This window comes from Pongo abelii, chromosome 2, assembly GCF_028885655.2.
Source record: "Pongo abelii isolate AG06213 chromosome 2, NHGRI_mPonAbe1-v2.0_pri, whole genome shotgun sequence".
Lineage (NCBI taxonomy): Eukaryota > Metazoa > Chordata > Mammalia > Primates > Hominidae > Pongo > Pongo abelii.
The window spans coordinates 125,917,373-125,940,822 of NC_085928.1; the positions used below are offsets into that span (position 1 = coordinate 125,917,373).

Sequence of the window (23,450 nt, forward strand, 5' to 3'; positions counted from 1 at the left end):
CTTTTCCCATTACCCCCTTATATTTAATTACTTGTTCTAGCCTGTGAATTGTAATTTGATTTGCTATCAGGTGATTCTTGCCTGGTATTAATATCATGTTAGTTCAGTCTTTCATTTAAAGAAAAAGTATCTCATAACTTTTTTTTTGTTTGTTTGTTTATTTTTTGAGACAGAATCTCACTCTGTTGCCCAGGCTGGAGTGCAGTGGCAGGATCTCGGCTGACTGCAAACTCTGCCTCCCGGGTTCATCCCATTCTCCTGCCTCAGCCTCCAGACTAGCTGGGACTACAGGTGCCCACTATCATGCCCGGCTAACTTTTTGTATCTTTAGTAGAGACAGGGTTTCACTGTGTTAGCCAGGATGGTCTCGATCTTCCGACCTCGTGATCCGCCCGCCTCGGCCTCCCAAAGTGCTGGGATTACAGGCGTGAGCCACTGCACCCGGCCCAAAGTATCTCATAACTTCTGAAGGTGCCTATTTTGCAAGAAGGAAATTGTTCTCTGGCAACTGAGTCTCAGGTTTATAAGGCCCTCCTTCCTGTTCTTAACCACTTTGATATTAGCAAAACATCAGTAGAAGGACAAAGAAAGAGACCATTTAGTCTTGAGTAATACTGTTGTATTTCCTCTGGTGCATTATTATATCTATAATTGACCAGCACTAGAACTTTGAATTTCCTTGGGCTTCTCCAAGAAGCAGACTCTAAGATAGGAATGTTTGTGCAAATTACCTATTGGGGGAGTGATTCTAGGAAGCAATGGTTAAGAGTTGAGAACAGTGTGAGATAGAGAATGAAAGGTGGCCAACAAAAGTAGGTTAGCAACTAGTTAACACCATGGGCAACTGGAGCATCACCTCACAGAAGAACTCAGAGCCAGTATAGAACATGCCTCCTTCAGTCTGCCAAGGGGTGAGGGGGCTGGGATATTTACATCCCAACTGTCTTCAGTCATTGGTTGAGGGCTAGTCTCAGGTGGGGCAAGGAATACATGCCCTAGCACTTCTGGCCTGTGATGTACAAAGGTGTCCCAGTTAAAGGAAGCCCTAAACAAAATTGGACACTATGCCAATTGCAGCTACTACAACTTGCTTGGAAATATGTAACCTGCTTTCAATTCCAGCGGTCCTTCAAACAGATACACCGTATTACCACCCTCTGGATAAGCTGTTGGAGGGAACTGGAAAGAGGTTATTTCAGTCTGACATAAGTGACATCCTTTGATCAAGACTTTAGGAACTAAGGTTAGAGTCAGCATTGTTTTGCTCAAGAATCTAATACTGTTTCTCTTTTAGTTTGCTACTCTCTCAGTTACCCATCATATAGCTTTTGGGCTCAACATTCACAAGGACTAGGACTTTCTCTGGATATGACATGCCGAAACCTCAAACTGCTAAATAGAAAGTAGAATTCAGCATAAGGTAGGCTTAACCTGGATCCCATTTAGAAGTGAATTTAGTTTTAAAAATATCATTTAAAAAATAAAATATTTACTTTTCATGTTAGGTGGAACACATTCTTCCAAGAGCATAGGCAATAACTGTGGGAAGCAGGTGAGAGAGAATGAGAATAGACCGAAATCACAAATAAGGACAGTGAAGTTCCAAAGGTGAGGTTTAAATTCACAAGCCAGTAAGCAATCAGACAGGGACTGAAGCCCAAGTGAGGAAGCAGCTGAGCAGGGCAGTGAAGAGCTCAAGCTCTGGAGTCAGGACAACCTGACTGATTCATCCAGCTATGCCCCTCACCAACTGGGTGGTCTGGCTCAGTTACCTAACCACTTCATGCCTCAGTTTCTCATGTAGGCAATGGGGGTAATGAGAGTACCTACTCATATAATCACTGTGATGATTATGAGCCAGTGCTTGTAATGTTTTGCCTAATTCCCAGTCTATAGTAAGTGCTCAATAACTGTTAACTTGCTATTGCAATTATTATTGTCATTTTAATAACTTCAGGGTAGGAAGTAGAAAATGTTCTTTCTATTATGCATGTCTTGAAGTTCAGGGATAATGTCTGTGGGACAATAATCTGCACCATGGCAATCAGGGAACGACTGTTCCATTTGCCACCCAGTCCAAAATGAAATATCTTAGCTCTTGTCTTTGCTGCACATTTTCATCACCCTGAAATCCCAGGTGTGGTGGTGGAGAATACCAGGGTTTTCTCAAAAGTGCTTTCCACTAAAGTGACAGATCCAGTTGGATTTGGTTTTTGATGGCCTGAATTATTCTTCTTAGTTAATGAGCTCTTCTTGTCAGTATTTAGAGGGATACTCACCTCCCCTTGGATGACATGGGCGTGATGATGCAAATAAGTGGAAAAGGTGGTGTCTCATACAGTTATGTGTACAGTATATCATTTTCTGAGAACAGGATAGTGTCATCTCTGTGAAGGAGGTAAAACATCTGCCCTATTTTTCAGAAGGAGGAATTAAGGAATTGAGGTATTTGGTTATGTGGCCAAGGAGGGCAGCAGCAGATTCTCCACTCCGGACTTCCGTCTCATGCATCTTCATGTTTTTTCCAAGGGCTTTAAGTAAAGAGGACTAAGAAACTATTCAGAAGTTACTCAGTGTTCTCAACTAAAGGTCAACTGTAAGAAATTTAGAAATTCATTCAATTCTTTATTAACAAATAAAATAACCACCATTTATTGAATATTGCCACATCCCAATGAATTTACAATGTGCAAAGTACCATCCATGTGATGTCCTTTTACAGGCACTTATCACCACAATCATAGGAAGTATCATCATTCCCATTTTGTATATGAGGACACTGAGGTCCAGAGGATTTTTGGCTTGTCCTAAAATCTCAGAAATAAATAGGGACTCCAGAGTTCGAACACAATGGCAGATGGCAGCACATATATGTAACAGGGTTAGGCTGTGACTAGAGATTTCTGTAGCTGATGGTAATACGAAGAATTGAGAATCTGACCGTACAACTCTGACCCCATGTGTAGACAATGGACAGCTCTAGTGCTATTTCTGAAGGAGCAATAACGCTAGATACAGCTGAAATGTCTAGCAGTTCACCACCGATAGGTCTACACTGGACTTTTTTAGAAAGCCAATAAGGACACAGTTTTGCAGGAAATTGACAGAGACCTTATTGCTGAGTCAACTGAAGGTGTTTTATTGCAAGGCAGGCAAAATTACAAAACATAAATCTGAAATACTACAGTTTTCATAAACACAATCACAGAAGCATGCCTTGTTCTTTACTCCAAAATGGACAGATCCACAGACAGACCTGAGCAACATTATGGATGAGGTCAGTTGATCTCTAATTCCTGCTTTGTCTTAGAATATGGTATTCTGGAACCATCCACTTACTGTTGACTAGCTTATATTCAGGGTATTTGAATCCACTTTTGATATTTGCAATTTCTTTAGCATTCTAGCTGCAGGATCAAACAGGAATTACATTTCAACCTACAAGGTTTGTGTTTCTTTGTAGTGTAACATATATATCAAATAGTGTGCAAGAGCCCCAGGTATAACGTATGTTTGATTATGTTTCAACTCTAAGCGATAACACATTGAGATCGCTTCAGTAGCTAAGCAAATGTGACTCAGGCCATTACCTGGATCCAAACTTTTTAAAAAAGAATGAAACAAAAGAAAGGAAATGTATTTTAACCTACAGATCAGTACTATACAAATCAAACAACACAGCCCCATTTACAAGGTAATCTGGGATTGCAATTCACGAAATCCCTAGGGATAAAACTTGTTCATAAACAAGGCTAATTTTAGCACAGAATAATACTTTTTAAAGCAATTTCTTGTTTATAATTCCCGGGGTCTAGGAAAGAAAAAGAAAAGGCAGGGAAAAAAAAATAAAAGAAATCCAACCAGTCAAAAGCATCCAGGATTGTGTGTTGGGCAGGTGATAGCAAAGGAAAAACAGTCCAATGCAGAACTATAGCTCAGAGAAAGTCAGTCTGCAGGATGCTGGGTGTGAGTCCACTTTAGGTGCTTCTTGGTTTTAGTTTCTGTGTTTTTATCCTTTGGATCAGCAGCATCTTCCTCACTATGTTTCAGCAGCTGCCCGGACACCTAAGGAGGCGGTCCATCTGGCCAAAACTCGGGGCCTGTGGAAGAACACACAGGAAAAAGCCCATCAGGCATGAGCCCAAACAATCTGACAGCTAAAGGCTGATGGTGTCAAGGGGCAGAGGGAAGAGTGGATGATTCCTTACCTCGTCCCAGCCTGCCTCCTGCCGCTGCTCCAGAAGGGTGGCTTTATGCTTTGGAACAGCCAGTGCTTGAAATCTTTGAGATCTTGTAGTGAGCTCATAGTGGTATTCATCACCTTGTAGTCCGTGGCATTTCTGTTGACAAGAACATAAAATAAATACCTTGGCATCAATGTTCTTTGGAATCTCGAGGAGGAGACACAACGGAGCAACACAGACACATAGAAAGAAGGGAAAGGAGGACGAAAGAATAAAACTCAGAAAGGATACTCTACCTGCCACCTTTCCCTGGAATTCCCCTAGGCAGTCGTATCCTGGACTGGAGGCTTGAAGTGATTTCTAAGACCGCCCAGAGGTCTCAAAGGTCTGAAGGGTCAGGAGGCATCATTCCACTGCTACACGAGCACCTGAACTCAAAACTCAGCTCCTTGAGAACTTTAGCCAGCCTCGCCCCAACTCTCCTGAGTGGATGATGTCACTGAAATACTACATAACAGAGAGCAAAACGCAGTTGAAAATTAGCAGGAGATCCTCCTTCTTCCTTTGCCCCAGGGTGGTAGTCAGGGAAAGGTTAGGGGATGAGGGTAGGGAGGGTATCAACCACATGGTCTTCCCTTTAACGGTTTCAATGTTCAAGTCAGCCCACTCTTAACTTCCCACCACGTGACAAGAGTTCTAAGAAGATTCTTCCAGTGCCATGGCCCATGTCATTTAGCTCAATCTAGCATTGCTTGTGGACTTTAGGGTATCACTCAGATCCTGAAGAAAGCTTTTATTTCAGCCAGGCTTCCTGCCTGAGACAGAAGAACTCCAGACCTGGAATATGAGAGACATATGGCTCCACTTATGACTCTTCTTTTCCAAAGCCTATAGAAAGCCTAGGGCTACCTCTGACCCTGAAAGAACCTGTCTTCCTGGAACACAGGGTAAAAATCACATAGTGAAGAATACAAGCCAGAAATAACACAGGCTGGGAATAACACAGGCTACAAATCGTAGAAATTGGAGTGCTACCAAGAAAGACATATAGAGAACAGAATTCAAGAGAAACTTATTCCAACAAACCCAAAGGCATACCAAAGGATAGAGGTTGATAGGAGTGGTCTGTCTTGGGTACACATAATAAAGCAGGCACATTATCTGCAGAATTTAAAGGCAGTAATAAAACTAAGAGTCAGACTGCTCTTTGTTATGACCATGCTTTGGCAATTCTAAACAATGTTGGTGAAAGATACTGCATCCCACCCAGGCAGGTCCCCCTCCTTGGTCCATCACTACCAACTCCACATATTATCCTGATCCTATCACAGCCTTTGCTTGTGCTCTTCCCTCTACCTGGAATCTCCTTCCCCCAATCCCACCAGCCCACATCCTGCTCACTTTTAGGTCCTATTTCAAATGATCCCTCTTCAATGAAGGTTCTCATGACCCTCTTGGCTAGGAGTAATCCCTTACTCCCCTTAACTCCTAAGATAATTTATCCATATTATTTTATTTATACCTTATATTTATATATACATATTATCTTTCCTATTAACAGACATCAAGAATCAGTGAAAAGTGTACGGGATTTGGAATTAGGCCCAAGTTAGAATTCCATTTCTCACAATGAACTATCTGTGCAATGTTGAGCTAGTTATAAAACCTCTTTAGTTTATTTCCACATCTATATAATGGGAATATCACCTATCTCACAGAGGTGTTGCTTGAAATTAAATAATGCATGCAGAATAGCCTGAGATAATATACCCTCTACAATTATTTGTTTCTCTACCCTCTGCCTTAAGGGCAGAATCTTACTCTTTCATCTTCATTCTCCCCTCCCCACTCCCACAGGACTTATCAAGATAAGTCACAAAATGTGGCAGGTATAGAAATGTGGAGGCTTTTGTGTAGAATACCTACCACATAGGCTTGTGTGGAAGATGAAATAAATACGTGTTCAGTGCTTACGTTAGACCCTGGCACATGGTATGAGTTGTATAAATGTATATTAAATAAAATGAACTTGTGAGTTATTGTAGGATTCCCTGCCTCCATGGGGTACTCCAAATATAAATTATCAACATCAGGGAGAAAACAGATATGGCACAGCGTTTAGAAACTCACATAATGTTGGAGCTAAGAGACTACAGTGATTTGGATATTTGTACCCTCCAAACTTCATGTTGAAATTTGATCCCCAATGTTGGAGATGGGGCCTGGGGTGAGGTGTATGGGTCAAGAGAGAGGATCCTTCATGAGTAGATTACTGCCCTCTTTTGGGCTGAGTTGTCACTCTGCTAGTTCCTGAAAGAGCTGGTTGTTTAAAAGGGCCTGGTACCTTTCCCTCTCCCTTGCTTCTTCTCTCACTATGTGATCTCTGCACTTGTGTCTCCCGTTTGCCTTCCACTATGAGTGAAAGCAGCATGAAGCCCTTGCCAGATGAAGATGTCCAATCTTTAACCTTCCAGCCATGAGAATTGTGATCTAAATAAACCTTTTTTTCTTCATAAATTAACCATTCTTGTGTATTCCTTTATAGCAACACAAAAGGACTAAGACAGAGACGCTCTCCCATTTTAGGAACACGTACTGAGAATTCACAATGTGCCAGAAAATGCATTAATAACTTTATAAATAATGTTGCATTTAATTATCACCTGAACCCTGTGATGTGCTATCTTGACTATCCCTATTTCACAGAGCAACAGAGGCACAGAGATGTTAAGTAATCTCCCTATGGATGCACGACTAATAAAGTGCAGAGCTAGATTTGGAGACTAGGGTTTTTTTGCTTTCATTTTAAGTTCAGGGATATGTATGCAGGATATGCAGGTTTGTTACATAGGTAAAAGTGTGCCACTGTGGTTTGCTGCACAAATCATCCCATCACCAAGGTATTAAGCCCAGCATCTGTTAGCTATTCTAACTGATGTTCTACCTCCTCCCACCCTCCACCCTCCAACAGGCCCAAGTGTGTGTTTCCCACCCTCATGTGTCCATGTGTTGTCATCTTTCAGCTCCCACTTATAAGTGAAAACACAGGGTATTTGGTTTTCTATTCCTATGATAGTTTCCTGAGGATAACAGCTTCCAAATCCATCCATGCCCCCACAAAGGAAATGATCTCATTCCTTTTTATGGCTGCATAGTATTCCATGGGGTATATGTGCCACATTTTCTTCATCTAGTCTATCATTGATGGGCATTTAGGCTGATTCCATGTCTGTGCTATTGTGAATAGTTCAGCAATGACTATACATGCACATGTATCTTTATAATACAACAATTTATATTACTTTGGGTACATACTCAGTAATGGGATTGCTGGGTTGAAAGATATTTCTGCTTCTAGGTCTTTCAGGAATCGCCACACTGTCTTCTATAATGATTTAACTAATTTACACTCCCACCAACAGTGTAAAAGCATTTCGTTTTTCTCCACAACATTGCCAGCATGTGTTGTTTTTTGACTTTTTATAAGGTTGGTGCAAAAGTAATTGTAGTTTTTTGCCATTAATTTTGATGACAAAAGCCACAATTACTTTTGCACCAACCTAATAATAATAGCCATTCTGACTGGTGTGAGATGGCATCTCATTGTGGTTTTGATTTGCATTTCTCTAATGATCAGTGACATTGAGCTTTTTTTTCATGTGTTAGTTGGCCACATGTATGTCTTTTTCTGAGAAGTATCTGTTCGTTTCCTTTGCCTGCTTTTAATGAGGTTGTTACCTTCTTGTAAATTTGTTTAAGTTCCTTATATATGCTGGATATTAGACATTTGTCAATTTTTCCTTTTGTTGCAATTGCTTTTGATGTCCTCCTCATGAAATCTTAGCCTGTGCCTATGACCTGAATTGTATTGCCTAGGTTTTCATTTGGGTTTTTACAGTTGTGGGTTTTACATTTAACTCTTTAATTTACCTTGAGTTGATTTTTGTATATGGTGTAAGGAAGGGGTCCAATTTCAGTTTTCTGCATATGGCTAGCCAGTTCTCCCAGCACTGTTTATTGAATAGTAAATCCTTTCCCCATTGCTTGTTTTTGTCAGGCTTGTTGAAGATCAGATGATTGTAGGTATGTAGTCTTATTTCTGGGTTCTCTATTCTGTTCCATTGGTCTATGCGTCTGTTCTTATACAAGTACCATGCTGTTTTGGTTACTGCAGCCCTGTAATATACTTTGAAGTCAGGTAGTGTGATGCCTTCAGCTTTGTTCTTTTTGCTTAGAATTGCCTTGACTATTTAGGCTCTTTTTGGTTCTGTATGCATTTCCAAATAGTTTTTTTTTTTAATTTTCTGAAGAATGTCAATGGTAGTTTAATGGGAATAGCACTGAATCTATAAAGTGCTTTGGGCAGCATGGCCATTTTCACAATATTAATTATTCCTATCCATGAACATGGAATTAATGATTTTCCATTTGTTCTGTCCTCTCTGATTTCTTTGAGCAGTGGTTTGTAGTTCTCCTTGAAGAGGTCCTTCAATTCCCTTGTTAGTTGTATTCCTAGGAATGTTATTCTTTTTGCAGCAGTTGTAGATGGAAGTTCACCTGTGATTTGGCTCTTGGCTTATCTGTTGTTGGTGTATAGAAATGCTAGCGACTTTTTCACATTGACTTTTGTATCCTGAGAGTTTGCTGAAGTTGCTTATCATCTTAAGAAGCTCTTGGGCTGAGAAGATGGGGTTTTCCAGATACAGGATCATATCACCTGCAAACAAAGGTAGTTTGGCTTCCTCTCTTCCTATTTGAATGCCCTTTATTTCTTTCTCTTGCCAGATTCCCCTGGCCAGAATTTCCAATACTATCTTGAATAGGAGTGGCGAGATAGGGCAACCTTGTCTTGTACTGGTTTTCAGGGGGAATGCTTCCAGCTTTTGCCCATTCAGTATGATATTGGCTGTGGGTTTGTCATATATAGCTTTTATTATTTAGAGGTATGTTCTTTCAATACCCAGTTTATTAAGAGTTTTTAAAATGAAGGGATGTTAATTTTTATCAAAGGCTTTTTATGCATCTATTTAGATAATCATGTGGTTTTTGTCTTTAGCTCTGTTTATATGATGAGTCATATTTATTGATTTGCCTGTGTTGAACTAACCTTGCAACCCCAGGATGAAGCCTACTTGATTGTGGCGGATAAGCTTTTTGATGTGCTGCTGGATTCAGTTTGCTAGTATTTTGCTGACAATTTTCACATTGATATTCATTAAGGATGTTGGCCTAAAGTGTTCTATTTTTTTGTTGTATTTCTGGCAGGTTTTGGTATCAGGATGATACTGGCCTCATAGAATGAGTTAGAGAGGAGTCCCTCCTTTTCAGTGTTTTGGAATAGTTTCTATAGGAATGGTATCAGCTCTTCTTTGTACCTCTGGCAGAATTCAGCTGTGAATCCATCTGGCCCTGGGCTTTTTTCAGTCGATAGCCTATTTATTACTGCCTCAATTTTCAGAACTCATTATTGGTCTATTCAGGGATTCAATTTCTTCCTGGTTCAGTCTTGAGAGGATGTATATGTCCAGGAATTTATCCATTTCTTCTAGATTTTCTAGTTTATGTGCATAGAGGTGTTTATAGTATTTTTTGATGACTGTATTTCTGTGCAGTCAGTGGGGAGATCCCCCTTATCATTTCTGATTGTGTTTATTTGATTTTTCTTTCTTTTCTTCTTTATTAGTCTAGCTAGGGGTCTATTTTAGTAATATTTTTTCCAAAACCCAGCTCCTGGATTCATTGATTTTTTGAAGGGTTTTTCATGTCTTTATATCATTCAGTTCAGCTCTGATCTTGGTTATTTCTTGTTTTTTTCTAGCTTTGTGGTTTGTTTGCTCTTGGTTTTCTAGTTGTTTTAAGTGATTTTAGGTTGTTAACTTGAGATCTTTCTAGCTTTTGGATGTGGGCATTTAGAGCTATAAATTTCCCTCTTAACACTGCCTTGGCTGCATCCAGAGATTATGGTACATTGTATCTTTGTTCTCAGTAGTTTCAAAGAACTTCTTTATTTCTGCCTTAATTTCATTATTTACCTAGGAGTCATTCAGGAGCAGGTTGTTCAATTTCCACATAGTTGTGTGGTTTTGAGTGAATTACTTAATCTTGAGTTATAATTTGATTGCACTGTGGTCTGAGAGACGGTTTGTTATGATTTCAGTTCTTTTACACTTGCTGAGGAGAGTTTTACTTCTGATTATGTGGTCAGTTTTAGAGTAAGTGTCATGCAGTGATGAGAAGAATGTATATTCTGTTGTTTTGGAGTGAAGAGTTGTGTAGATATCTATCAGGTCCACTTAATGGAGAGCTGAGTTTGGGTCCTGAATATCTTTGTTAATTTTCTGTCTCTGTGATCTGTCTAATACTGTCAGTGGGGTGTTAAAGTCTCCCACTACTACTATGTGGGAGTCTAAGTCTCTTTGAAGGTCTCTCAGAACTCACTTTGTGAATCTGAGTGCTCCTGTGTTGGGTGCATATATATTTAGGATAGTTAGCTCTTCTTGTTGAATTGAACCCTTTACCATTATGTAATGCCCCTGCCTTTTTTGATCTTTGGTAGTTTAAAGTCTATTTTGCCAGAAATTAGGATGGCAGTCCTTGCTTTTTTCTGTTTTCCATTTGCTTCATAAATTTTCCTCATCCCTTTATTTTGGAGCCTATGTGTGTCTTTGCATGTGAGATGGGTCTCTTGAAGACAGCATACTGATGGATCTTGGTTCTTTATTTAAATTGCCATTTTGTGTCTTTTAATTGGAGCATTTAGCCCATTTACATTTAAGGTTAGTTGTATTGTTATATGTGGATTTGATCCTGTCATCATGATGCTAGCCAGTTATTTTTTATACTTGTTTATGTGTTGGGAATGAGGTTTTTGAGTTATGCTTTGCTCATTCACTATAGTTCTATTGCAGAGCTTCATGCCATGATGGAAATGTTCTGTGCTGTCTAATATAGAAGTCACTAGCCACTGGTAGCTTTGAGTTCCTGAAATGAAGCTACTATGATTAAGAAACTAAATTTTAAATTATACTTAATCTTAATTAATTTGAGCTTAAATAGCCACGTGTGCAGGTACAGTAAACTTTTACTAGCATATTGGATAGTGAAAGTTTACTATATTTTAGAGATCATTTCATGTAGGCTCCTATTCAATAGCCTCTGGGCCTGTGATGGGAGGGGCTGCCATAAAGATCTCTGATACGCCCTGGAGACATTTTTCCTATTGTCTTGGTGATTAACATTTGGTTCCTCATTACTTGTGCAAATTTCTACAGCCAGCTTGACTTTCTCTCAAGAAAATAGATTTTTTCTATTGCATTATCAGGCTCAAATTTTTCTAACTTTTATGCACTGCTTTCCTTTTAAATGCACATTCTTATTTCAGATCATTTCTCTCAAGTTCAAAGTTCCACAGATCTCTAGGGCAGGTGTAAAATGCCACCAGTCTCTTCGCTAAAGCATACCAAGAGTAACCTTTGCTCCAGTTCCCAAGATTCTTCATCTCCATCTGAGACCAATTCAGCCTAGACTTCATTGTCCATATCATTATCAGCATTTTGGTCAAAGCCATTGAACCAGTCTCTAGGAAGTTCCAAACTTTTCCACATATTCCTGTCTTCCTCTGAGTCCTCCAAACTGTTCCAACCTCTGCCTGTTACCCAATTCCAAAGTGGCTTCCACATTTTTGGGTATCTTTATGGCAACACTTACTCTCTGTAGTACCAATTTACTGTATTAGTCTGTTCTCACATTGCTATGAAGAAATATCCAAGACTAGATAATTTATGAAGGAAAGGAGTTCAGTTGACTCACAGTTGCACATGGCTGGGGAGGCCTCAGGAAACTTAAAATGATCCCAGAAGGGGAAGTAAACACACTTTCTTTCACATGGCAGCAGGAGTCAGAAATGCCAAGCAAAGTGGGGAAAAGCCCCTTATAAAACCATCAGATCTCAAGAGAACTCATTCATTATCAAGAGAACAGCAAGAGGGTAACTGCCCCCAAGATTCAATTACTTCCCACTGGGTCCTTCTCACAACATGTGGGGATTATGGGAACTACAATTCAAGATGAGACTTGGGTGGGGACACATCCAAACCTTATCAGTATGATTTTACATATTAAAGAATAATTAACCCTGAGATGCATTCTCAGAGAGCTCATTCCTGGGCACATCTGCCAGGGCAGCTAAAAGTTACACAAAACACATAGACATTTCGATTAACAAAGATCGACACACAGGAGTCCTTGTAGGAGGCATTTGCTAAAGCCTAGGCTACAGGCCTTCTGTAGCAATATGTCAATAACTAACCAGTGTCAGATGAACAAGAGCCCTCTGCAGTGTTTCTGCCTTTGCCAGTCTTAACTTCCCATCTACCAGCTCCTTAGAGAAGATCTATACATACAATGCAATTCAAGAGAAGACTATATTACATCAGATCCACTTTAGAGGTACTACTAATCATGATGAGCCCCATGCCCACCATCCCAGTGCTGTCAGTCTTAACCTTTAAAAATACAGGAGACCTAGTATAAAACCTCCAGTGCTTGTTGGCAACTGCCCACCTCTTTGACCTAGGTGAGTTGAAGGAAGGACATGCTGACCTATTGCATCTCCAATAGCACCCAGCTCTCATTCTTCTGAAATGTTTCCTGTGATGTGTCAGGACTTCATGCCACAGATAAAGTAAATGCTTCATAATCCACAGTGTGGCTAACCTACCCACTATTCCCAATATGGTTTGCAGCTGAAACATGTCTAGTGGATCACAGGGAATCCTAACTTAGGGCAGCCATCACAATCTGAATCCTCTTACCCCAAGTTGCTCCTCGTTTTCTGTCTGGTTCAACTGGTCTCCCAGATCTTTTTCCCTTTGCCACTTGAGGCATACTCCTTTGAGGAACTTGCATAACGAAGCCTATTGTACTGGTTTGAATGTCATCTATCATTACTTTTGGGTCTTTATAGACACTGGCTTCCTAAATGTTCAAAATCTCTTTCTCCTTTCCAAACTATTTTTCTCACTAATATGTGTGAATGTAGCAGAGAATGTTGGTCCCTTACTGTATCCCTCAGGTCTTACCAAGACCAGCCTTGAAACTGCCATTAACTGCATCTCTTTGCATGAGGTTTGTTTTGTATTGTTTCTCAAGAAACTATTCTGTCCGGGTATGGTGATCTATGAATATCTGGGTATTAACTCACCCTAAGAGGAGTCCTCAACCAGTTACTGATAGGAGTCCAGGGCAAATGTTCTAAATTATTTCCCAGAATTTTTCCATAGGCTTTAGCTCTAGCTGTGCACAGTCATAGCTGGCTCCGTATTATACCCTTTGTTGTCTGCCTTACTTTTCCTGTCATTCTTTCCCTGTCTTCTTACTGGCATTTGCTATACCTCCCAAATAAACTACTTGCTCTCAAGTCCTTGTCTCAGGGTCACTTCTGGGGGACTAAAACTAAGCCAATAGAAAATTACCTTTTTCTAATTCTAGTCACTTCAGTCATTTCAGAAATGCCTTAACCTTATGTACATATAGATATATGTATACATAAATATGTATTTCCAGGCTATGTCAATTGAATTTATAAATAACTATATATATATCCAGCTGACATTTAAGTTTTTATATATTTTGTTGTGTGCTGGTTTTGTCTTTCCTGTAAGTTGATAAGATGCTCAAAGGCCAGGAGTGCATCACCCCCTTCTTCTATAATTTTCCACAATGCCTGATGTGATGCTCTGCAGAGTGAATATTCATTTAACCAGGCTGACAGACAAGGGGCCATGGAGGTCAGGTCTGTTTGTCCTGCGGGCTTGTCAAGGGTGAGAAATCTCCTAAGATAAAAAAAATTGTGATGCTGTTTCCAACCCTTTGAAGGATGAACCTGGGAGCCTAAAATGGGAGCTGGCCCTGAGCCAGGGTACCAAGTCAGAACATCAGTACTGTGGCACATGCTATGCCCTCCAGGCCACTGGGACATGAAATCCTGTGTAATCAGATACGTTCTCTTGACCCGTTTCTGAGTGACAGTCCAGTTTGGGGTGAACTGGGCTACATGAGCTAGACAGACCAATGTGAGGCCCATTTCTGGGAGATCTTTCCTGAAAACCCTGGGCCTTTGCTGTAAATCAATACACTTATTAAATATCTCAAAGCATATTACAGAACAGGGTGCTAACAGGTGAGGGTCCAACATAGGTAAAGAAGAGGTCCTACTTTGACCCACCTTATACTCCAGAAGTGAAATATTTATGGGGTATTTAATAGCGGTGAGTGATGAGTAATACTAACGCCACTAACCGCAAATACCCTTATTTTTGCTTAGGCCTCTCATCTCCCTCTTGGGCCAGGAGGACTTTATGGCATTTCCACTTGTCTATTTCCCTTCCTAACTAGAATAAAGGCTAATTTATCAAACATTCTAAACCTGGAGTCTTTATTAACTAGCTCCCCCAGGGCACAAAGATTCTAAAGGACCTTCTGAATCAAACAAAGGTGAAATGACACTCGGTGTTATTTCAGAGCTGAGTATTTTATTGCATTATTTCTAAGCCTTTTACAACTGACAATCCAGATAAAGTATTGATTAAACAGATCATTCTGCATCCTCAACTTGGCTGCTAACAGAGTTCACCGTAATATAGTTTTGGCGCTTGTTAGTTGAGTCTAGTGCCTCAAGAGCAAATTACCACCAAAGACCTCACACACTCAGCACCTCACAGAAACCTTGCCGTGACTCCAGGTGCATGGGGCAGGCCTGCCCACAGAATGCAGCCTCCCACAAGCTGTGAGATTCTAAAAGAACTTTTCTAAGGCTTTTTCTGAGGAAAGCACACCAACATATGGCTTTATATGAATCCTGCTGATTGAGGAAACTTTAGATTCTACAGAAGCTTTCTAAAAATAATTCCAATTTGAATAGAAAGTCGAGTCCTTTACAGAGCCCAGACTGTTTTGTTCTCCCATCACATGGGAACCTGAAGAGGCCACAACAATGACAAGCAGACAGAGCAATGCGTAATTCATCCAGAAATGAACTGCAAACAGAATTACAAACAGCTGTCACAATGGCTGGGATAAAAGCCAGAATTAAGAAGGGCATGGAAGGGAAGCACAATAATAACCAGAGACCTCTAAGCACCAAATGTGAAGGCACACAGAACATATTCTCGTGACCTTCCTCTAACTTCCACCCCCATCCACGCAGAATGCTTCATCTGACAGTCAGATAAATTCACTTAGAAAATAAATCATCATTTACATACAATGTGTTTAAAATAGACACAAGAGCCAGAGCAACCAAGTTTCAGAGTAAAGTACTAGAAGAGCCGGTCAATTCAAAAGGGTTTTGCAAACTCTTTAGAGAAGAAATTTGCCGCTAAATTTTCTCATATGTGCATGAGAGATGCAATACCAAGGAATGTTTAATTATACTAACCTTCAAAGCTACATGTCTACTGAAAGAAAACTGTGGCAAAATAGAAAACAGGAAACACATTCCATAAGGCTGATTGACTCTCTGGGATTTTTACATGTAGGAGTGCCATTATTGCATAAAAATGATACCTTGTGTTGCCAACAATATTACCCATATATAGGGAAGACTTCAGCACTTTCTTAAGAGTCACATTAAAAACATACCATACTATCCCAAATTGTGCTCAAGTTTGCATAGAAGTTATCATTGGCTATTTAACCTGTAGTAAGTTAAAATATTAAACATTACCCCTTGGTAGTCTCATTAATGTCTAAAGTAGTTGAATATTAAAGACTACCTTTTATAAAGTCACTTCTAAATCTGCCCAGTCTCTACTCCTAAGGCAGCTTAACATCTCTTCACCTTAGTTTTATATCATCCCTTTTCTTTCACCTCAAAAATACATTTGTCCTTGAGAAGCTCTAGGTGTTATTAATGAGGAATGGATACAGGAATATTTATCTTAAGTGTTTTTATGATGCTGATGGTGCTTCAAAGAAGACTAAGGCTCTTACATAAACACTGTTGTACACATTTCTGACTTTGCAACTGAAGTATGTACTCCCTGAAAGCTGAGGCCTTCCCTTCTTCATGCTCTTTTTGTAAGCTTCATAATGCCCAGCAGAATGCTGGAGACTAAGGTGACTATATTTTCTGAATAAAAAATTAGATGGTCTCTGCAAGGAGATATTTTGCAGTTCTGCCAAACCAGGATTAGGTATCCCAAGGCTTCCAAAAATAGGTTCCAGACAAGTATTCCTGATAAAAATGGTGCCAATGATTCACCTCCTGGAGACCTTCCCGTTTTTTTCCATTTACTCCTCTCCTAATTTTACCTGTAACCTACTGCTGGAGGTGGGAGGAGATGAGGAAAGGAGAGTAAAAGGAGACAATTTTCTCTAAATGACTTCCAGCATTCCTAGCTCTATATTTGAAGAATGGGGGCTCTCAACAGTCTTAAATGTAATATTTTATTTAAGATGCAGCTTACTGATGCCAATACTGCAAGGATTTTGCCAGATTATCACAACTGGGGAAGGAGGCCTTAGGAGGCCATTGACCCACAGGGTAAGACAGAGGCCAGACCCAGGAGTTTTTGGTCTTCTAAACTTAATCCTGTCCCTCTTGAACCTTTGCATACTGATGCTCACAGGAAATGGAGAAGGCAGAGACAGTGAAGTTTGGCAGGGGTGAGTCTGTCTTTCTTTGGGAATGCTGGGAGTGGAGCTGGTTGTTAGATGTTTGGGAGAGACACCCAGGAAATAAGAGAGAATTCTGCTAATTACTAAAACATATTTATGATATATAATAGGCACTCATCTAGCTAACTCTATTCTGGGTTTCAATTGCCTCATCTGCAACATGGGATTACTGAGGGTCTTGATTACATTGATCATCTTATATTCAGGCATGGCATTCATACAATTGTTCTAATCAACTGGAACTGTCAATGGGAAAGTCCCCTTTGCTGTAGCCCAAAGAAGGTTACTCAGGTCAGCTCCCAAAACGGGTTCACGTAAAGTTTTTGCTTCCAAGTCTATACCAGTAAATTTCCAATCTATCAGGCCTTCCAAAGCTGCGATTCACAGGAACCAAGTTCCCAGGGAGGAAATGAATATAAACAGAGTTCACATTTGTCTGTGTGTGGCCTACCCAGATGTAAACAGATTACTCAACCAGGGCAAACACATGAGGTGCCAACATCAAACTTGAACAGTGACAGTGCCAGTTATGACTGGGCTTGCCTTCTTGAATTTGGAATGTCACTTACATTGGAGAAATGTTCAGTGTGTAAAAGCCCTGTGAAAGATAAACCAACCATACCAGTATGACTTTCATTCCCATACATGTCATGAGAAAGACGCCAAGTAGAATAACCAACTTGCTGTGCTGCAAACCTTCAAATGCCTTGATTTTTGAAGAAATAGAATTATTCAATTTAGCCCACAAGTCATATAAACACAAAGGCCCTGGAGGGCCCCCAGGCAAATGAAGAGGGCTGGGTGGGCACAGTGTGAAACCTAAGAGTGTGGGACTCAGTTCCAGCGATCATTTGCTATGAGGCTACAAGGGGCCAGAACTTCGTATTTTTTCAAGAGAAGACAAAAATCAAGATTGTTTATGGGAAGCTTCCTAACATTAAAATGTTGGCAATGACAAACTTTTTAAATTACTGTGCAGGCAAACAAGACACAGCTATGGGCCAGATTCAGCTTGTGAGTTGCCAAATTCCTAGGCTTCTTCTGTAGATAAAATTATAGACATGGAAAATGTCAGATATCAATGGTTTTAATGTAAGCAGTGTATAGTGGAAAAATGTCAGCCTAGGAGTCAAGAAACTTGTACATCTGTGCTAGATCTGTTGTGCTCTTATGAAGAAAAGGTGGGCAAATCACTTGCCTTCCTGGAGTCTTCATTTCCCACCCTCTAAAACGGAGGTAGACCTCAAGGTTATTGTGAGGATTATATCAAAGTGGACAATGATACAAGAACAGCACTCAGTGCACTGCCTAGTATATTACACCACAGTCCACTTTGCATCTCTGTTTTCACAGCTGAAAATTTGGGATAATAATAATTTTACATCAAAGAAGCTATTGTTTGAATTAAGTGGGATAATACAAACAAAGGGCTTAGCACAGTGCCTGACAGAGAGGAAGAGCTCAATAAATATTTGTTATTATTATTATTTGTAACCAACAAATTTTTAGCTCTAAATTTTACAGACACAGATACAGAGACCTAGAGAGAAAGATGGTTTATCAATAGCTCCGGCTGTGTGTAGCAAACTCAGAATCAAGAAACAGGTCTCCTGACTTCTGACTGGCAAACTTATCCATGAAGTTCTAGTTTCAACTAAACTCTTGGCTCACAAAGTGCTCTTACTTTGTATTGGTTTCATCAGTATATTCAATATTAATCAATAGGCTGGGATCATTTTTGTTGTTAGTGATTCATAAAGTTGATATGATTGTATCTTAATTTATTGATAAATAGGAGAGGAAAGGGAAGAAAAATATTGGCAGATTTTCTCCGTTATATAAAGTCCAAAAAAAGTTTATACTTTTCCATAAAATTCAAAGGATTAACTAATTTTTATTTATTTATTTATTTATTTATTTATTTATTTATTTATTTTATTATTATTATACTTTAAGTTTTAGGGTACGTGTGCACAATGTGCAGGTTAGTTACATATGTATATATGTGCCATGTTGGTGTGCTGCACCCATTAACTCATCATTTAGCATTAGGTATATCTCCTAATGCTATCCCTCCCCCCTCCCCCCACCCCACAACAGTCCCCAGAGTGTGATGTTCCCCTTCCTATGTCCATGGGTTCTCATTGTTCAATTCCCACCTGTGAGTGAGAATATGCGGTGTTTGGTTTTTTGTTCTTACGATAGTTTACTGAGAATGATGACTTCCAATTTCATCCATGTCCCTACAAAGGACATGAACTCATCATTTTTTATGGCTGCATGGTACTCCATGGTGTATATGTGCCACATTTTCTTAATCCAGTCTATCATTGTTGGACATTTGGGTTGGTTCCAAGTCTTTGCTATTGTGAATAGTGCCGCAATAAACATACGTGTGCATGTGTCTTTATAGCAGCATGATTTATAGTCCTTTGGGTATATACCCAGTAATGAGATGGCTGGGTCAACTAATTTTTATTTTTAGAAAACCTACTGTATGAAATGGCCTGCATTCTGATTCATTATATAAAATTAGAGTTTTGTTATCTTTCCTATAGCAGCACTGAAACCGACATCCTTCATGATTCCAATAATATGTTTGACATCTGTAGAAAAAGAATGCTATCCTATTTAAATATATAAAGTTATCCCAAACCACTGTTTAGGTAAACAGGGCTTATGTATATCAATAATGTCTAGGTAAAACACTCAGGAATCTAACTTTAAAAGCAAAACTTCATAAATGTTTAGAAAACAAGGTGAGAGACAGTATTGTAAAGAATCAACAAAACTGAAAGTTCCAAAAACATGTAGTTTACTTAATATGGGCCAGAAAATAGGGCCCTATTTTTAATAATTTGTTCATTGCCTACTACCTCTCATTCCTACTTACCCCTCATTCATCTGCATTCCACATCTTTTGTTCTCTTCAGTTCTCCATATCTTGTCCCCACTTAAGGACCTAACACTCTACAGTCCCCCCTTATTTTCTCTCATGTTCCCAACCAGGCTCCATGACCACCTATGGTGAGATCAGTCTAGTCAGAAAGGCTATATTAAACATGTACTTCATCACCATTTAACCAGCCCCAGAGCAGGCGCTTGGAGCAACCTTAGAAAGTCTTGTTCTCTCAGAGAGTTATCTCATTCTGCTACTTCTCTCATGTTTTCTAAGTTTTCCATTTGTTTAAAGACTTAATTAATACAAACTAGGAGTCAGCCACTGACCCAACCCATTCAGGTCCATTGATTCAACAAATGGAATCTCAGGTGGCCATTTATACCTCCATCCAGGTACGTCCTTAGTTGCTATTCAAAACTGTAGAAATAACCACACCAAGCAACTTTAAAGTCTTTACTTTCTTGATGATATTTTAAGCTCCTTCAGAAAAGGGAATGAGTATTGTTGGCATTTGGAAACATTTCTCCTACCAAACACATAGTAAAATGTCCTGCACTTAGTAAGCATCCTAGTAATAACTTGTTAAATTATGGCTCAAATTTATGTCTGATCATCATTTTAAAACACCTTTATCTCTTAAAATTCTCAGTGCTTTCCCAGGAGAAAGTAAAGATGAACTCATTACTATACCTGGCAAAGTGAAAAGCCCAAACTGGATTGCTCTTGCCCTTCTAGTTTGTTACACAACTAGAATATGAAGCTGGTTAGAAATCACATCCATCCAGGCTGTCAGATCTATCAAGCATCCTATCGAAGATATTAACATATGAGCTGGTTAGAGTGCGATTTATGCATTACCATCATAGATAATGGAGACGAAAAGGAACATGTCAAATCACAAGGCCTATTTGTCTGCTCAGGGAGAGTGTTAAATTAAAATGATTATTTATATATGTTCTGTAGAGCTTTAAAGACTTTATTCTTTACATTCCCTTGAAAATTTGGCAACGGGCAAAGAGCACAGTGGTCCCCCATTATTTGTGGTTTAGCTTTCCATGGTTTCAGTTACCCACCACCAACTGCAATCCAAAAATGGGTGGATAGTACAATAAGATATTTGGAGAGAAAGACCACATTTACATAACTTTTATTACAGTATTTTGTAATAAAATGATTGTTCTATTTTATGGTTAGTTATTGTCGTTAATCTCTTACTGTGCCTAAATTATAAATTAAACTTTATCATAAGTATATACATATAGGAAAAATCATAGTATATACTGTATAGGGTTTGTTACTATCTGCAGTTCCAGGCATCCACTAGGGGTCTTAGAATGTATCCCCTGCAGATAAAGGGAGACTATTGTATGTCCATTTTATATGGGTGAAGAAGAGAGTAACCCATATTATTCAGAGATTCCAGTTCTGTCCCCTGAGCTCAGACAATGAAATGTTTAGGTCACAGATTTCAGATAAAAATTCTCTGACAGGTTTATATGTTCCTAATCAGAGTACAAAAGTTAATTACAATGAAGTTTACTGTCACTTTATAGGCATGGCTTTACATAATGAGGCTATTTATTTCTTTCTAAAATGTAGTTACAATTCAGATATTCAGTTGCAAGCTGAACAGTAGTGGCTTAACAATGGCTTAATGGACCAAAATAGAGATATAAATAGCACAATCATTCCTTAGGTAATTTATTACCTACTCATTCACTTAGGAAAGGTTTTATTCATAAAATGGAGCTCTTTATTAAAATAATTACCTTTCTTTATATTTACCAAAACAATAGAAAGAACAATAGCAAAAGAAATTCAAACAGCTAGATACAATTAGGTGGCACATCCACAAACCTTATACTGTTATTTGTCACTTCGCAATCTAAGCATGATCACAAACACACAACTAATTAGTCCTCGTGCTATCCTTAAGTTTTTTGCTGTGTGTGTGTGTGTGTGCGTGTGTTGGGTGACACGCTTTGCTCAAAGCCATCTGTCCAGCATTATGAGTGTCTAAACTCTATGTGATCTTTCTTATATTTAAGTTTTCTCTTTCTCTAACATTCACACTAACAGAAAAATACATCTCTCTTGTCTGCCTGCTATTTAGTACAGAGTATTCCCTCTTTCTCTTTCCAAGTTTCCTGATCGCCCTTCTCTTTATTGTCTTTGCAAAAAGGGAAAAACAGGCAGTCTAGAGATACGACAAATTTTATGACACCTCTGCAGGTTAGTTTCTAATTTGGACAGCAGTTCTGCAAGTTTAAGGAGTTGCTGTGTGTATTACTCTAAAGTTCAGTCTACAAGCCTCCACAGCTGCTGCCCTGATTAGCTGACTCAAATACAGCTCAGACACTACACTATTTTAAAAGGACTTGGAATTACCTAAACATCAATCTATTTCAGACTTTCTTCCTTTAAAAAATGTAAATATGTTCCTTACACAGTACACAACACACACATACACACATACTATTTAAGTGCCCAAAGGAACTGCATTGTATTAGATATTCTGACATTTTTTTTCCTAGAATTTTGTAATAGGCAATACTGACTCAGACAGACATGTAGTGAGCATTCGGCAAACACTACATAAATCATGAACTGTGAAGAAACAACGCATTGTCTGTCCCATATATGACAGCCTAAGGGCTTTTGAGGTGGAGAAACAAAGATAGATATAAAACTAGGGAAAACTGTCCAATCTCTAATGATACCTATGTCCGGTAGGCTCAGGATCCTAAAAGATTTTTGGTTTGCTTATCAAACCAAAACAAGTAGAACCAGGAAAGCGGCGTTGACAAATTTAAAAGGAAAGTGGCTCAAATGAGGCAGGAGATTCTTAAAGGGGGAAATTATCATATTATCATAAAGATCCAAATGAACCTTAAAAGAAAGGATTGTGAAAAAATAATACTAACCAAGTGGCTGCACAGGCAGATCTCTCATAGGCTTATATTTTCAAAGACTCTTCACAAAGAAGGAAAAAATGTCCAAGGTGAAGAATGCATACAAAGTCTCAGGAAGGCTAAAGCAGAGAAAGAACTAAGGACTTTTGATAAAATTGTGAAGAAATAAAAGTGCCTTTTCTTCTATGAGTCCTTTTTAAAAACTCACTCCAAAAAGAAAAACAAAAGATAGGTTAGCTAATTGTAGTACAGTCAATGTTCATAGAAGGAAAAACCAGACCACTCTTTTGCAGTCATTTTCTCTATCAGGATGGTTTTCAAACAAAAAGGGCCAAACTTAACAAAGAGAATATTCATTTATTTATTTTACTGGCTGATTACTTAAATTATTTATTAATGCCTAAATGCTAGGAATTGCACTAGCATCTGGAAAAAAATGTTGGTGCATGAGGCAAACATGGTCTTTTAACCTCATGGAACTTGAATTCTAGTGCATTTAAAACAGAAAGGAAACCTGACAGCTTCCTTAATACAGTCACACATATATCCTCCAAGGTTAGTAAAGAAGTTATCTATCACTCCTTTGGCAACCTTGAAGTGCTAAAGATTCATTTTATTAATAGAGCTGTCAGATTTCTTTACAATGTCTAAGAGATGATGAGGAAATAGTAATAGAGCACTTGACTGATTGAGTTTGAGACTCCAGGACCAAATAAATCAGATTCTAAAATACTGAAATATTTTATGGGGTAACTGTAAAATACATAGTGAATT

The 23,450-nt window shown here is 39.0% G+C and overlaps 1 long non-coding RNA gene across 1 annotated transcript in view; it reads right to left on the reverse strand.

Moving 5' to 3' along the window:
* Positions 1–3,115: 3,115 nt before the first annotated feature.
* Positions 3,116–23,450, reverse strand: part of LOC129058605 (uncharacterized) — a 70,929-nt gene continuing 50,594 nt past the window's right edge. The window contains exons 2-4 of the long non-coding RNA XR_008523821.2: positions 4,481–4,691; positions 4,209–4,340; positions 3,116–4,100 (exon numbers count right to left, since the gene is read on the reverse strand). This is a non-coding gene — a long non-coding RNA (uncharacterized LOC129058605). The remainder of the gene's footprint in view (positions 4,101–4,208; positions 4,341–4,480; positions 4,692–23,450) is intronic.